The sequence below is a fragment of the Apodemus sylvaticus genome, chromosome 14 (genome assembly GCF_947179515.1).
Source record: "Apodemus sylvaticus chromosome 14, mApoSyl1.1, whole genome shotgun sequence".
Taxonomy (NCBI): Eukaryota; Metazoa; Chordata; class Mammalia; order Rodentia; family Muridae; genus Apodemus; species Apodemus sylvaticus.
Genome location: NC_067485.1, coordinates 71,812,596 through 71,829,902, shown reverse-complemented (window position 1 = coordinate 71,829,902; position 17,307 = coordinate 71,812,596). Strand labels below are relative to the sequence as shown.

Genomic DNA, 17,307 nt, shown 5'->3' with positions numbered 1-17,307 from the left:
GTCCAGGAAGATGGCTCAGTGGGTGAAGATGCATTCTGCCAAACTGACATGAGTTCAATCACCCACACTATCTTGTGGGAGATGGCCCTCAAATTGTCTCCTGGTTTCCAAGTGTACACTGTGCCATGAGTATGAACATATGCATTTAAAAATCAAAAAAAAATAATGATAAAAGAGAAAGGGTCAATCTGGGCATTATAGCTGTAATTTCACCACTTAAAAATAATCCTTGTCCTTCTAATTTCAAAGATCCTATCTTCTAAGCAGAACTTCTAGGACAGACTTGGCTGAACATTTGAATTGAAAGGCAGCCTGGGATATAGGAGACATTGTTTGAAATAATAGACATGTAGCCCTAGAACGTACTATGGTGATATATGCCTATAATCTCACCATTTGGATAATAGCTACAAGAATCATAACTTCAAGACCACTCTGAATATATCAAGTTCAAGGGTAGCCTGAACAATATAGTAAGATCATGCCTCAACAACCAAACCAAATAAAACAAAACAAACTACCAAAACAACAAGGACTTGTTGAATATGCCTCAGAGATTGCAGTCACTTACACTGCAGCCTCCTGGGAAAAAAAGCATTTTGTCAGAGTATCCCTGTGCCAGGGAGAAGCTAATATTTTTTTCTTATCTACTTGAATCTAATAAAAAATTTTGATATTCTTGAGTGTGCATTTTATAGCTTCTATAAACCAATAGTTGTTAGAAATTATGGGGTTCCAAGTGTAAAATGACCAGTGTTATCCATCGACTAATGTATGAATGTTATCCTGTGCCCATTAGTTTTTGTCAAAATTGCACAAGCTAGAGTAATTTGGAGAAGAAAAAAGAAATGAGTTGAGTGTAGGTAAGGTTATGGGGCATTTTGATTGATTGATGTCACTAGGTATGAAGTCATTGCTGAGTATATGTATATAATTGCATAATATTACGTACTATAATGCAAACTAATACAGAGTTCATAACCCAGTCAACAACAACCTTCTGGAATCATTTGTTGTAATTCATATGATTCCAGCTATTGCGTTTAAAGTAGAAAGTATTGGGGTTTGGATAGCTAATTTCCATGAAAGGATCATGCTCTTGAACTTTGTTCTCTAACAGGTGGCCCTGTTTTCTGAGGTTATAGAAAATCTGAAAAAAAAAAAATACAGCCTAGCAGAAAGAAGTGGGTCATAGTGAATAGAGGGACTGATAACTGTGCGAAACCATCTTCAAATCTCTACTGCCATACTGACCATAAGCCTATCCTGCCTTGAGGAAAGAAAATAAAGAAAACCCATGGGTTATACCCAGCCATTATTGGTCCATTTCAGCTCTGACCTCAAGATAAGCCATTGTGAGGTCTTTTACTTGCCTAGTTACAGCTTTGGCTGAGAATGCTCCCTATCCTTATAGTACAGTTTGCTGTTGGTTAGTTGGTTGGTTAGTTGATTGGTTGGTTGGTTGGTTGGTTGGCTGGTTGGAAAGTAATTTGATTTCTAAGCTGGCAACCCACTGGACTTAGATCTTTGTGAATTGTTGAATCTGAGCACAGTAAGTTTTCTTCTGTATTCCTATGTTTCATTTTAGAGGGTTTTGTTTTCTGGATTTAAACTAAGTCTCCCTCTCTTCCTGTATTTTCTTGGTTTGATAACTGAATTTTTATTTTCTTTTTTAATTAGATTTTTTTATTCTATTTTACATTGTCATATTTTGTATGTCTTTATTACTTTCACTAATTTTGAACAGTAGATTATAATAACTATACAACATGAACAATCTCACAGTGACATTTCCAGACATGTACATGAAGAACTTTTCACACATTCCCCTTGCCTGATCCTTACAAGTACCTCAGTGTTTCTCTTTTTTGTCCAGACCCTTACTTTGCAAGTACAGGCCCAGTGGTATAAAGTCCTCTTATTTACAGGACTGATATGCCATATTGGATGGAATGGATACAGAAAATGTGGTATATATACACAATGGAGAACTATTCGGCCATTAGAAATAATGGATTCATACAATTCTTAGACAAATGGATGGAACTGGACAACATCATCCTAAGTGAGGTAACCCAGTCTCAAAAGAACACTCATGGTATGCACTCACTGATAAGCAGATATTAGCCTAGAAGCTTGGAATACCCACGAAACAATTCACATATCAAATGATGACCAAGAAGAAGGAAGGAGTGGCCCCTGGTCCTGGAAAGGCTCAGTGCAGCAGTGTAGGACAATACCAGGATAGGAAATGGAAAGGGGTAGATTGGGGAATAGGAGGAAGGAAGAGGATTTATGGGACTTCCAGGGAGGGGGAATTGAGGAAAGGGGAATCACTTGGAATGTAAATAAAGAATATATCAAATAAAAAAAGAAATACAGGTACAGGTAGAAGTCCTTAAAGAAATACAGGAAAGCACAACCTCTAAAAATAGAGGGAGAAACAATTTTAAAAAATCACAAAAGTAAACAACTCTGGACATAGAAAACCTAGGAAGTTGAACAAGAGTCATAGATGGCAATCATTACCATCAGAATACAAGAGATAGAGGAAAGAATCTCAGATTCAGAAGACACCATAGAAAACATTGACAGCAAAGTCAAAGAAAATGCAAAATATTAAAAGCTCCTAACCAAAAACATACGGGAAATTCAGGACACAATGCAAAGACCAAACCTAAAGATGATAGGAATAGAAGAGAGTGAATATTTCCAGATTAAAGTTCCAGTAAATATCTTCAACAAAATTATAGAAGAAAACTTCCCTAACCTAAAGAAATAGATGTCCATGAACATACAAGAAGACTACAGAACTCCAAATAGATTAGACCAGAACAGAAAATCCTCCTGTCACATAATAGTCAAAACACCAAATATACTAAAAACAGAAAGAACATTAAAAGCATTAACAGAAAATGTCAAATAACATATAAAGGCAGACCACGATTACACTAGAGCTCTCAACAGAAACTATGAAAGCATAAAGATCCTGGGAAGATGTCATACACACCCTAAGAGAATATAAATTCCTATCCAGGCTACTGTAACTAGCAAGACTCTCAATTACCATAGAGAGAAAGCAAGATAATCCATGATAAAACCAAATTTACACAATATCTTTCCACAAATCAAGCTCTACAAAGGATATTAGATGGAAAATGCCAACACAAGGAGGGAAACCCTAGAAAAAGCAAGAACATAACCTTTCATAAAACCCAAAGGAAGATAGTCACACAAACATAATTCTGCCTCTAACAGCAAAAATAACAGCAAGTAACAGTCACTTTTCCTTAACATCTATTAACATCAATGAACTCAATTCCCCAATAAAACAACATAGACTAATAGACGGATATGCAAACAGGACCCATCATTACAGGAAACCCAAGTCACTGACAAAGACAGACATTAACTCAGTGTAAAAGTTGGAAAATAATTGTCCAAGCAAATGGTTCCAAGAAACAAGCTGAAGTAGCCATTCTAATATCGAATAAAATCGATTTTCAACCTAAAGATATCAAAAAAGGAAGGACACTTCATACTGATCAAAGGAAAAATCTATCAAGATAATCTCTCAATTCTGTACGTTTATGCTCCAAATGCAAGGGTAACCACATTCATAAAAGAAACTTCACTAAAGCTCAACGCACACATCACATTCCACACAATAATAGTGGGAGAACTCAACACCAGACTCTCAGCAATAGACAGATCATGTAAACAGAAACTAAGCAGAGACACAGTGAAACTAACAAAACTTATGAACCAATCATCTAACAGATATCTGTATAACAATTCAAACTAAAGCAAAAGAATATACCTTCCCCTCAGCACCTCAAGCACCTTCTAGAAAATTGTCAATCTAATTGGTCACAAATCAGAACTCAACAGATTTGGGAAGATTGAAATAATCCTAGGCACCCTATCAGATCACCATGGACTAAGGCTGGTCTTAAATTCCAACAAAAACAAGGGAAATACACGTAAACATGGAAAAAGAACAATGCTCTACACAATGATAAATTGGTCAAGGAAGAAATAAAGAAAAAATGGAAAGAAATTTTAGAATTTAATGAAAATGAAACATCATATGAAAACATAAGGGACACAAGGAAGCAGTGATAAAAGGAAAACTCATAGTTCCAAGTGCCTCCAAATAGAAACTGGAGAGAGCTTACACTAGCAGCTAGACGCACACCTGAAAGCACTAGAACATAAAGAAGCAAATACACCTAAGATGAGTAGACAGCAGAAAATAATCAAACCAAGGACTGAAATCAACCATAGAATCAAAAAGAACCATACAAATAATGAACAAAACCAAGAGCTGGTTCTTTGAAAAAAATCAACAAGATAAATAAACCCTTTGCCAGACTAACATGAGGGCACAGAAAGAGTACCCAAATTAGTAAAATCAGAAATTAAGAGTCACCCCAAGATACTTTATACTGTTTGTGGCTATTGTGAGGGGGGTCATTTCCCTAATTACTTTCTCAGCCTGCTTATCCTTTGAATATAGGAAGGCCACTGATTTGCAAAAGATCTGTATGACAAGAACTTCAAGACTCTGAAGAAGGAAATGGAAGAAGACCTCAAAAAATGGGAAAACCTCCCATGCTCATGGATCGGCAGGATCAATATAGTTAAAATGGCCATTTTGCCAAAAGCAATATACAGATTCAATGCAATACCCATCAAAATCCTAACTCAATTCTTCACAGAGTTAGAAAGAGCAATTATCGAATTCATCTGGAATAACAAAAAACTCAGGATAGCTAAAACTATTCTCAGCAACAAAAGAAAGTCTGGGGGAATCAGTATCCCTGACCTCAAGCAATACTACAGAGCAATAGTGTTAAAAACTGCATGGTATTGGTACAGTGACAGGGAGGCAGATCAATGGAACAGGATTGAAGATCCAGAAATGAACCCACACACCTATGGCCACTTGATCCTCGACAAAGGGGCTGAAAACATCCAATGGAAAAAAGATAGCCTTTTCAACAAATGGTGCTGGTTCAACTGGAGGTCAGCATGCAGAAGAATGCAAATTGATCCATCCTTGTCTCCTTGTACTAAGCTCAAATCCAAATGGATCAAGGACCTCCACATAAAGCCAGATACTCTGAAGCTAATAGAAAAGAAACTGGGGAAGACCCTTGAGGACATCGGTACAGGGAGAAAGTTTCTGAACAGAACACCAATATCGTATGCTCTAAGATCAAGAATTGACAAATGGGACCTCATAAAATTACAAAGTTTCTGTAAGGCAAAGGACACCATCAAAAGGACAGATCGGCAACCAACAAATTGGGAAAAGATCTTCGCCAATCCTACATCAGATAGAGGGCTAATATCCAATATATATAAAGAACTCAAAAAACCGAACAACCCTATTAAAAAATGGGGTACAGAGTTAAACAAAGAATTCTCACCTGAAGAATATCGGATGGTGGAGAAACATCTTTAAAAATGCTCAACTTCATTAGTCATTAGGGAAATGCAAATCAAAACAACCCTGAGATTTCACCTTACACCAGTCAGAATGGCTAAGAGTAAAAATTCAGGAGACAGCAGGTGTTGGAGAGGATGTGGAGAAAGAGGAACACTCCTCCACTGCTGGTGGGGTTGCAAATTGTTACAACCACTCTGGAAATCAGTCTGGCGGTTCCTCCAAAAACTGGGCACCTCACTGCCAGAAGATCCTGCTATACCACTCCTGGGCATATTCCCAAAAGATTCCCCAGCATGTAATAAGGATACATGTTCTACTATGTTCATAGCAGCCCTATTTATAATTGCCAGAAGTTGGAAAGAACCCAGGTATCCCTCCACAGAAGAGTGGATGCAAAAAATGTGGTACATATACACAATGGAGTACTATTCAGCCATTAGAAACAATGAATTCATGAAATTCTTAGGCAAATGAATGGAGCTGGAGAACATCATACTAAGTGAGGTAACCCGGACTCAAAAGATGAATCATGGTATGCACTCACTAATAAGTGGATATTAACCTAGAAAACTGGAATACCCAAAACATAATCTACACATCAAATGAGGCACAAGAAGAACGGAGGAGTGGCCCCTTGTTCTGGAAAGACTCAGTGAAGCAGTATAGAACAAAATTAGAACAGGGAATTGGGAAGGGTTGGGTGGGAAAACAGGGGGAGGGAAGGGGATAGTTGGGACTTTCGGGGAGTAGGGGTCCAGAAAAGGGGAAATCATTTGAAATGTAAATAAATATATCAATAAATTAAAAAAAGTGACAAGCAAAAAAAAAATCAGAAATTAAGAGAAACAGGAACTGTGGAAATTCAAAAAATCATCAGTCCTTACTACAAAAGCTTGTAGTCTACAAAATTGGAAAATCTGGATGAAATGGACAATTTTCTAGACATGTACAATGTGACAAAGCTAAACAGGATCAAATAAACCATCTAAACTGTCCCACAATCACTAAAGAATTACAAGCAGTCATTAAAAGTCTCCCCACCAACAAAAACCTCTGGAACAGATGGGTTTAGTCCAGAATTCTGTCAGACCATCAAAGAAGACCTAATACCAACACTTTTCAAACTATTCCACAAAATAGAAACAGTAGGAATGCTACCCAATTTGTTCTATGAAGCCACAATTATGCTTAAACTGAAACCATACAAAGACCAAAGAAATAGAACTTCACACCAATTTCCCTTATGAACATTGATACAACAATAATCAAAATTTCTTGCCAAATAAATCCAAGAAATCATCAAAACGATCATTCACCATGATGGTGAATGGTTCATCCCAGGGATTCAGGGGTGGTTCAATATGCAGAAATCCATCAATGTAATCCACTATATAAACAAACTCAAAGAAAAAAAACCCACATGATCATTTCATTAGATATTGAGAAAGCATTTGACAAAATCCAACACCTGGTCATGATAAAAGTCTTGGAAAGATCAGAAATTCAAGGATCACTTCGAAATATAGTAAAAGCAAAAAATATACAGCAACCCAGTAGCCAAGATCAAATTAACTGGAGAGAAACTTGAAGTAATGCCACTGAAATCAGAAACTAGATAAGGCTGCCCACTTTCTCCCTACCTGTTCAATATAGTACTTGAAGTCCTCGCCAGAGCAATTAAACAACAAAGGGTGGTCAAAGGCATTCAAATTGCAAAGTAAGAAGTCAAAGTATCATTACTTAGATGATATGATATACTTAAGTGATCCCAAAAATTGCAGCAGAGAGAGAACTCCTAAACCTGATAAACAACTTCATCAAAGTGGCAGGATATAAAACTAACTCAAAGAAATCAGTAGCCTTCATATACTCAAAGGATAAACAGGCTGAGAAAGAAATTACGGAAATGACACACCTCATGAAAGTCATAAGAAATATAAAATATCTTGGGAGTGACTCTAACCAAGCAAGTGAAAGATCTGTATGACAAGAACTTCAAGTCTCTGAAGAGAGAAAGAAACCAAAGAAGATCTGAGAAGATGGAAAGATCTCCCATACTCTTGGATTGGCAGGATTAATATAGTAAAAATCAAATCTTGGTGAAAGCAATCTACAGATACGATCCCAATCAAAATTCCAACTCAATTCTTCATAGAGTTGGAAAGAGCAATTTGCAAATCACTTTGGAATAACAAAAACCCCAAGAGAGCAAAACTGTTCTCAGCAATAAAAGACCATAGGAGGTATCAGTCTCTGACCTCAAGATGTATTATAGAGCAATAGTGATAAAAGCTGCATGATATTGGTGCAGAGACAGGCATGTAGATCAATGGAATAAAATTGAAGACCAAGAAATGAACCCAAACAGCTATGGTCACTTAATCTTTACCATAGAAGCTAAACCATCTAGTAGGAAAAAAGGCAGGATTTTCAACAAATGGTGCTAGTTCAATTATAAGTCAACACATAGAAGAATGAAAATTGATCCATTTTTATCTGCCTGTTCAAAGCTCAAGTTCAAGTGGATCACAGACCTCCAGATAAAATAGGATACACTGAATCTAATAGAAGAGAAAGTGGGGGAAAGCCTCGAACCATGGGCACAGGGGGAAATTCCCTGAACAGAAACATCAATGGCCTGTGCTCTAAGATCAAGAATTGACAAATGGGATCTCATAAAATTGCAAAGCTTCTGTAAGGCAAAGGACACTGTCAATAGGTCAATAGAGCAACCACCAGATTGGGAAAAACATCTTTACCAATTCTACATCCTGTAGAGGGCTAATGTCCAATATATTCAAAGAACTCAAAAAGTTAGACTCCAGAGAATCAAATAATAGTATTAAAAATTGAGTACAGAGCTGAACAAATAATTTTCAACTGAGGAATATCTAATGGAGAGAAGCACCTAAATAAATGTTCAACATCCCTAATTATCAAGAAATGCAAATCAAAACAACCCTGAGATTCCACCTCAAACCAGTCAGAATGGCTAAAATGAAAAACTCATGTGACAACAGATGCTTGGGAGGATGTGGAGAAAGAGGGATACTCCTCCATTTCTGGTGGGTCATCTAACATATGAAGAAAACATTCATTTTCACAAGAGAACAGCACATGTATTGTAATTAGTAAAATAATTCTAAACAACCCTTTTCACAGTGAAAAGTCCTGTAGTTCTTCCTTAAACTCATTTTCAAGTTCTAAGTGTTTTAAATCATAAAACATTTTGAACCTGAAAATGTTTAAAAAAATTTGGTCAACTCAATGTCTTGCTCTCCAGCATAGAACACTGTTCTAGTCTGATTAAACCGACCTATGTACTGATGGAATAAATTTTTCTAGGAAGTCCTTTTTTTCCTTTTGAATTTTATTTTCTGTGTTACAATATGGGTTTTGGTTATATTATATGCATATTTTATATACATGCTAGATATATTATAAATATTTATTGTATGAACCAATAAATAGATATTGGATAAAATTATAAAATTCTCCTGTGAATGAACTCATGTCTTAATCAGGACAGTTTTAAATTGTTGCTCGCTGAGTTTTACAGTCACTCTTAGAGTAGAGAATAAATACAGAGCACAAACTAAGATTCACCTAAGACAGCTAATGGTCTTTTCATGTTTCTATGTGGCAGGCCCTTTGCAAGGACACACTGAGTTATTATTCACAGAACCCTGAGATGGACATTAGTAATTACTCTTTCATAGCTGACACACAGAAAAGTTTTGTACTTTCTAAAATCACGGGCAGGGTCAGAACAGGGTTTGAACTAAGAATCCAGGAATGCCCTCATTCACAGTGTTTTACTGGGGCAAAATGCCACTAATGGGAATTTGTTGAAGATAGAGCTTTACATTTTTGTTTTCATACTTTTACTTCAGTCTCCTGATCTGTAAGCTTTATGATGGGCACTGTAGCTTAGTCAAGAACTTTGATGGAGCATGGCTCAGCCAAGACGTGCTTCCTAAGGGCTTGTTCCAACAACTGTAATGGAGGACATTCCCACTTTCCAAAGACAATGAGGGCTGTCACTTGTTGGAAGATAGAGGCCTGTACTAATGCTCCCAAATATCTACATGTCAGCTGTGGGCCAGAGTTCTTTCACCAGTTTTATCTGTTTCACCGGTTCTCTCTCATGGCTGCTTCTGCAGGACAAAAGGCCATGAAGTTATAAAAGACAATTTGCTCCTGGATGCCCTCTCTGGCTGTACATGGCTCTTCCAAGGCCCAGGATCAAGCTGCCTGTGCCCCAGGGCCACTGACTTAGGGCCACCGACTCCTCTCAGCTTGGCTGCACAGCTGCCTAAGGCAGATAGTCCAGGCCTGAAGTGCTGGCCTTGTTCAAGGCCACTGGGCCGGGTGACACTGGTGGTGCAGCAGGGAGCTGATAGGCATGGGGCTGAGGGGGTCCAGATTTAATCTGGATTATAATGGGGGTCAAATGCAAGAACAATCTGACCCTGTCAATAAGAACAAGAATGGGACTAGACATTTTATATAACTAGACTCAATAATAAATATTCATCTCATAACATTATTTGAGAAACTAATAGGAATAATTATGAAGCATTCAAATAACATGGCGAATTGAGACTTCATCCAAAGAGTATGCCACATATTCTGTATTGGAGTGAAGAATGGAAAGTGCTTTACCAAATGTTTGCAACATTTCTGACAGAAGTGTTCCTCGGATGTTTTTCTTGAGAGATATGATGCAGAGGAAGTGGATATTTTGGCAAAACACATGACACTATAAAAATAGTGATTTCCCTAATCTCATATATGCCATGGGAAGGGATGCTTACATCAGGTGAGGAAGAGCACAGAAGTATAGACACTTAACTTGTAGGAGAGTTTTAAAATTTTGGCCCTCTAGAGGATGAACATTAATTGTGAAATTATGATAATGGCAAAGGACAGGAGACCGTCTCCCCAACAGAAAGCAAGGAATTGTAATCATTTATGGAAGTCCCAAAATTATGAATCACTAGGAAACACATCATATTTACTATTTTGTCCCCTCTTTCTAATGTAGAACCGAAAGGAGCCTACAGGGTTTTCTTTCCAATCTGATGGTTATAATATAGTGAAGATTTATTTGATGTATACATATTTATGACAATTGCAAGATTAAACAAGACTATGAATGCCACCCATCCTGTAACATTTCTTTAGTCTGTCTAATTAATTTATCTTCCCTTATAAGTATCCAGAATATCTTGTGAGGATTCAAGGAAATATCATTCTTCAAGTTTCACTTAATATCAAAATCACAACTCCTGATAACAAAGGACTTTGAATATTTTTAAGTGTTTCTTTGCCTTTCAAGATTCTTCTGTTGTAAATTCTCTGTTTATCTCTGTACCACATTTTTAATTAGGTTATTTGGGTTTTTGTAGATGAACTTGTTGAGTTCTTTATATATTTTAGATATTAGCCTCCAGTAGGAAGTACAGTTAGTGAAAAATTTTTCCCAACCTTACGTTGCCTAGTTGTGCTAATGATGCCACCTTTTGTCTTACAGAATCTTTTCAGTTTCATGAGGTCCCATTTATCAATTGTTGATCTTAGATCCTGAGCCATTGGTGTTCTCTTCTGGAATTTTCCCCCTGTGCAAGTGAGTTTGAAACTCTTTTACAAGTTCTCTTCTATTAGACTCAGTGTATCTGGTTTGATATTGAGGAACACCATCCACTTGGACTTGAGCTTTTCTCAAGGTGATAAGTATGGATATATATTTGGTCTCCTACATACAGAGCATCAGTTAGACCAGCACTAGTTATTGTAGATTCTTTCTTTGTTCCACTGTATTTTTTTTGTTTCTTTATCAAAAATCAAGTGTCCATAAGTCTATGACTTTTCTCCTGCATCTTCAATTTGATACCATTGATTTCTCTGTCCCTGTAACAATACCATGTGATTAATATCACTATTGGTTTTAGCAAAGTATAAAACAAAATGACCGTGAGTTCCTACCTCATTCCAATCAGAATGGTGAAGACCCACAACTCAACTGACAGCACTTGCTGAGAAAGATGTGGAGAAAGAGGAACACTTGTCTGTTGCTGGTGGGATTGCAAACCGGCACAACTACTCTGGAATTCAATCTGCTGATTCCTCAGAAAATTGGAAATACTTCTACCTGATGACCCAGCTATACCACTTTTGGGAACATACCCAAAGGACTCCCCACCACACTACTTGGACACGTACTGTACCATGTTCATAGCAGCCCTATTTGTAATAGCCTGAGGCTAGAAACAACACAGATTTCCCTCAACCAAAGAATGGATACAGAAAATGTGGCTCATTTACACATTGGAATTCTATTCAGTTAATAAAAATGATGACATTCATGAATTTGGCAGACAAATGAATGGAACTAGAAAATATGCTAAATTAGGTAACTCAGACCCAAAAGAACATGCATGCTATCCATAGGTGGATATTAGCCAAAAAGTACAGATTCAACCTACAGACATTAGGTTGTAACAAGCAGAAATGCCCAAATGAGGAGGCTTCGATCCCACATGGAAGCAGGAAGGAAATACTCACAGGAGGTAAAGGGAGGCAGGGATCGAGGTGGGGGTAAACATAAACAGGTATGCAAGAAGTGTCTGGAGAGAAGCCTAGAGGATCAAGGCAAGGAATGAAAATAAGGGGAGTGAGAGGTGTGAGGACCCTGTAGAAAGTTCCAGAGTTCCTGGAAGTTAGACATTCTCCACACTTATTGGGGGCACGTAACATTTTGGGGAAAGGGAACTTGAAGAGTCTACCTCCAGGAGACAGACATAGACTCACATGGAGGGATAGGGTTACTAACCCACAGTTAAAATACCTGACCCAGACTTTTGCCTGTTTAAAAGAACATCAGGTACAAAAAATAGAGAAGAGACTGAAGGAAAGGCAGTCGAATGACAAGCCCAACTTTGGATCCATATCATGGGAGGCCACCAAGGGCTGACTCTACTATGCTGTGATGTGCTTACAGAAAAGAGCCAGGTGTGGCTGTCCTCTGAGAGGCCCTACCAGCAGCTGACTGACTCAGAAGGAGATACTTACACCCAACAATTGGGCTGATGTTGGGAACCCTGATTTTTTAATTAGTGAAGGATTGAAGAAGCTGGAAGGGAGAGCAACTTCATATGAAGATCACCATTCTCAACTAACCCAGAGCCCATGGAGCTACCAGAGCCTGGGCCACCAACCAGGAGCACAGAAAAGCTGGTCCAAGGGCCCTGACACATATGTAGCAGGGTCCTGCCTGGTCTAATATCAGTGGGGAGATGATGTGCTGAAACCTTGATGGACTTGAGGCCCCAGGAAAAGGTGAGGCCTGGTGGGGGGAACCACCCTCTCTGAGGCAAGAGGGAGGAGGAATGGAATGAAGCATAAGAGGGGGACTGAGAGGGGGAAATTACTAGAATGCAAATAAATAAAATTACATAGATTAAATAAATCGCAACTCCTCTAGTAATGTCGTTATGAATTTCCATAAATACCTTCACTAACAGATTGTATAAATTTTCCCACAGGTTGTTTTATTCTAATACATCAGGGTAGTGCCAAGAGATCTGCAATCTAAGAGGTGCTTGGTGATGGGGATGGTGATGCAATGATACTGTCATGTTGTGAGTCTCACTCAGCTCAGGCTTTGTTCAATCAGAATACTACTGCTGTGTGTATGGGGAAAGCCAGTGGGGATTGGGGATGCATAAGAATGAAGTATGACACACACATATGAAAATGCTACACTGAAATCCATTTGGAGTAACCTAAAAAACTTAAAAATAAAGACTTCCCTTTCCATAGATTTGTATGATCTTGCAGAACTTGCCTAGAACAGCTTCCCATAGTGTAGTTTCTTGACTTATGCCTTTGGCCTTTCTTTTTGGTAAATTCATATTTAACCAGCCACTGTCACAGAATCATATTGCTCATTTGGGTGGCCCAGATGGGCTATCATTACGGGGGCAATTGTCAGGGAAAATACAAAAGACCATAATTCTACAGCTGAGATAAACTCAATCTCTTATTTGTTTTCAAACTTCTGTTTTTGGAGATTTGTTCCTCAAAAACAAACTTAAAGACATAGCAGCATATGTAGGAGACAACAGTGTCTAAGAATACCAGTTACAAAAGGTACCTGTGATAGAAACAAAGGGCATTTGGGGTGGAGCAGAGGAACTTTGGGCCCTTCTGCTCTACAAATAAAACATATTACTCTAGTCCCAGATTTCTCCACTATCTCCCAGACTTATCATTAAGAATCCAATCTCAAGGATCTCTCTCTCTGCAAGGTAACTGGAGGTCTTCCCTTTCCTCCCCTTGAAAACTCTCTCTGCTGTGAGACAAGGATGGGGTGTGGCTACACTTGTTAACCCATAACTTCCAGATTTGCTTGTCCCCAGCCCTGTGCTGAATTGCGTGAGGTAAGCTGTAGATAGGATACCTGGAGACAATATCATCCTCTCACCTCCACACAACATTCTGAATTAGTCAACAAAGTTCCTTGTTTAACATGAAGAAGAGTGCTGGAGAAATGAGTCACCAGTTAAGAGCACTCACTCTTCTTCCAGAGGTCCTGAGTTCAGTTGCCAGAAACCAGGGACTGGCTCACCACCACCTGAAATGGAGATCCGATGCTCTCTTTTGATATGTCTGAAAACTGTGACAGTGCAAACCTATACATAAAATAAATAAATAAATAAATAAATAAATAAATAAATAAATAAATCTTTTAAAAAATAAAATTAAATGAAGGCAAACGAAAATAAGCTGGCCAAGGTGATAGAATTCACAGAGTAGCCATGGGAATACAGAGAACCAAGAATACAGAACTGACTGTCCCACACAGTGTGACAAGATCCCTATATAAAATGACAACACAAGCACGTTTTTGGATCATGTGTGTACATCATTTTTGGAAGAAAAGATGACTCACAACAGATTGCATAAATCCCAAAGATGTCTGCCTAAAATCTATGTACAAATTTGCAACAGCAAAACTATGACGTTTAAGGTTTTAGACCCACTCTCACTCTACTAACTCAAAAAGAGAAACTCCAAGTGTCTTAGTGTAATGTGTACAATCAGAATAAACAGTATCCTGATATTTTCCAATTAAAATTGAGGCATTGTGTGACTGAGACACTCAAGTATTAGTTCCAGATGAGAAAAATATATGAAAGACTTTGTGAGAGACATAAGAAAATAAGTAAAATATGTCCATGAACTTCATAAAGTTTTATCTAATATTTTTCATGCTAAAGCATGCAGTCTCTCTGGTTATCATGACATCTACCTTGAAGTGCTCTACTATTAGCCTAAGCCGTAGATGGCTGGAGAAAGGAATGTCTCACCAACAGCTTATCTAACATATGCTCCATGATGATTGACTATGTGGTTTATATATGAGATAAAAGAAAGCAAAGCAAGCAGGTATGAGGCACTGGCCTGAGGCAACAAACAGTCCCATGCAAGTGTGCCCTTAGGGCTCAAGAACTAGAATAGTAATTAGACTTAGAATTCAGAATAGACAGGTGCTCCACTGGCAATGCACCTGGCCAGCTGTTGGTTCATAAGTAAATTAAATCAACATTTTGTTCAAAGTCAGTATTACCTTATGAAACAACTTATAGTTTTCTGGCTATTGTGTGTTTGACATATTTGAATGAAATATTTAGAGTAATAGTTGACAAACTGAACAGATATTTGAAAAGCACAGAATTAAAGAAATTATTTTGATTTTAAAAAATGCTTGGTGTATAACAACAATCCCAAATCCCAAAGCATGATCAGAAGACTGATACTGAAAGACAGTGGATTTGAGGATACACTGAACAAGGTCCTTGGTCAAAAGCAAACAAATGTATCAATGTAGACATGAATGTTTTGCAAGGATGTGAGTCACTGCAGTTGTGGGGGACCTATGAGGTCTTGAGTCTGGTTATAGGCTCAAGCACAAAAGGGTACTTGTTGATTGTCACAGCAATTTAAGTTATGCCTATTTGAAGTACTACTTGATCAAAACATGAAGTGAGCCAATTTTACCTTTGATGAAACTGTAGAACATTTTTAAGACTTGATCTCAGAGAAGGTAGGGTAACTCAGGAGTGGAGCTTGTTTAAATTTTGCAGGAATCCACATATTTCATTCCAGAAAAAAAGGAAAAAATAACTCTAGTTATTAAAAAGAATTCTACATGGTAAATATAAATATAACTTACAATATTAGCCATAAAATTTATAAACTAGCTAAGGATAATTTTATTATTTATCTACAAACTCTAAAAATAACAAATAAAGAATAAGCTTTGCGACATAGAATTGAGTGTGTAATCCAGAATTTGAAATTTGCAAGTGAACATGAGTGTTATAGCCAATGATCACAGCACAGACACTAAGACTCTATCCTCCATGTCAGTAACCAAAGCCATGAGATTTAATGGTCTGGGAAAGCTCACTTAATAAAGGTGAAAAGGAAATCTGGACGTAGAGCTCTAAACTTTGATAAAAATTTCTCCTTAGATTTAGACAAAATTCAAAGAGACATTGACCATAAAAACATTCAAAGAGACACACTAATGGCCAGAGATAATAAACTCAGTACTAGTTCCAGGTATACCATATCTTATCTGACCTTTGCATCATTTGCTATAAATTTAGACAGCTAGATGCAGTACGTTACGATAATATTTGCATTGCTAGCTGAAATAGCCACATCTACAGAATTTTAGGACCTGTGTTATTGCGTTCTTGCTTAACCCTAAGATTTTGATGAACAACAGCTCAGTATCTTATGCAGGCCATGCAGCAGAGGTCACATTATGGAGTTGTGTCTTGCACATGGACAGAAGGACATTTTCAATCTTCCTTATGAAGTCCAGCGTGATCTAACTAATCCAAGAAAACTGCAAGTGCCACAGACCTCCTTTGTCCTTGAAAATATTAAGAGAATTATCCCTTCAAAATAGCTTGGATCCCATCTTTGCTTATATCAGAATTCATCATGTTCCTATAAAAGGATACATTACCTGAATTTTACAGTAATGACTGATGAGAATTGTCTGTATTGTGACATATTTAACAATTTCACATTCATTCAAGGGTTGTTTGAGTGGACCAACTTTATGCCTTGGAAATGCTTAGACCATTGCCCTGCCTTCAAAAACATGAAAACGTTCTGATGAAAACTCAGCTAGTTGTCTTTTTTTAAAGTACAAAATAATGTAAGTAATACATTTAAAGATGTAATTTCAGTGTAATGCTGTCCTAGACACCTTTTGATTACCCCTGTGTGTTTTACATTTTATACATAAAGCCAATAAAAATATGAAGCAAAGGGCTTCTATCTACACAAATATAATCTGCTGTTCCATGTTTCTTCAGAGTTTGTTTGAGGCTAGCCTGGTCTACAGAGTGAGTTCCAGAACAGCCAGGGCTGCACAGAGAAATCCTGCCTCAAAAAACAAAACAAAGCAAAAAAAGAGGTTGTTGAAATGAACATTTTAATAGTAGCGATACACACTGAAAATAAAACTGCAAAAGATTAACAATTCTTATAATTGCACTGTTTTATTTCTGTATGTAATTCCACCATCTCAACAATTATATGTATCAACATGAATATTATCTCTATTCACTGTGTCTTTGCAATTAGACTATAACAGAACATACTTACTGGGTGCTGCTAAAAGCCATGATAGTTTTAGGGAAATTTCAAATAAGAAATTTTTCAAATAAATGGGATGGAGAGAAATTAATATTATTAGTGGATAATATGAAAAGTTTCTGCTGCTTTCCAGAAAGACTTTTTCACTTAAAATATTTTCTGAGTTA

The 17,307-nt window shown here is 37.4% G+C and overlaps 2 protein-coding genes across 8 annotated transcripts in view; both read right to left on the bottom strand.

Moving 5' to 3' along the window:
* Window positions 1–17,307, bottom strand: part of LOC127665124 (uncharacterized) — a 565,077-nt gene that overhangs the window by 393,473 nt on the left and 154,297 nt on the right. The window lies entirely within an intron of this gene.
* The window catches only part of LOC127665123 (ankyrin repeat domain-containing protein 26-like), a 484,272-nt gene that overhangs the window by 374,580 nt on the left and 92,385 nt on the right, over window positions 1–17,307 (bottom strand). For 2 of the 7 annotated variants that reach the window (XM_052157534.1, XM_052157540.1), the window contains 3 exons: window positions 15,521–15,588; window positions 13,944–14,151; window positions 10,432–11,368 (listed from right to left, as the gene is read on the bottom strand). The gene's annotated coding sequence lies outside the window, so the exon portion shown is untranslated. Of the gene's footprint in view, window positions 1–10,426; window positions 11,369–13,943; window positions 14,152–15,520; window positions 15,589–16,502; window positions 16,631–17,307 lie in introns of those variants that run through there. The other 5 variants (XM_052157538.1, XM_052157537.1, XM_052157539.1 and 2 more) reach the window with 5 other exon arrangements.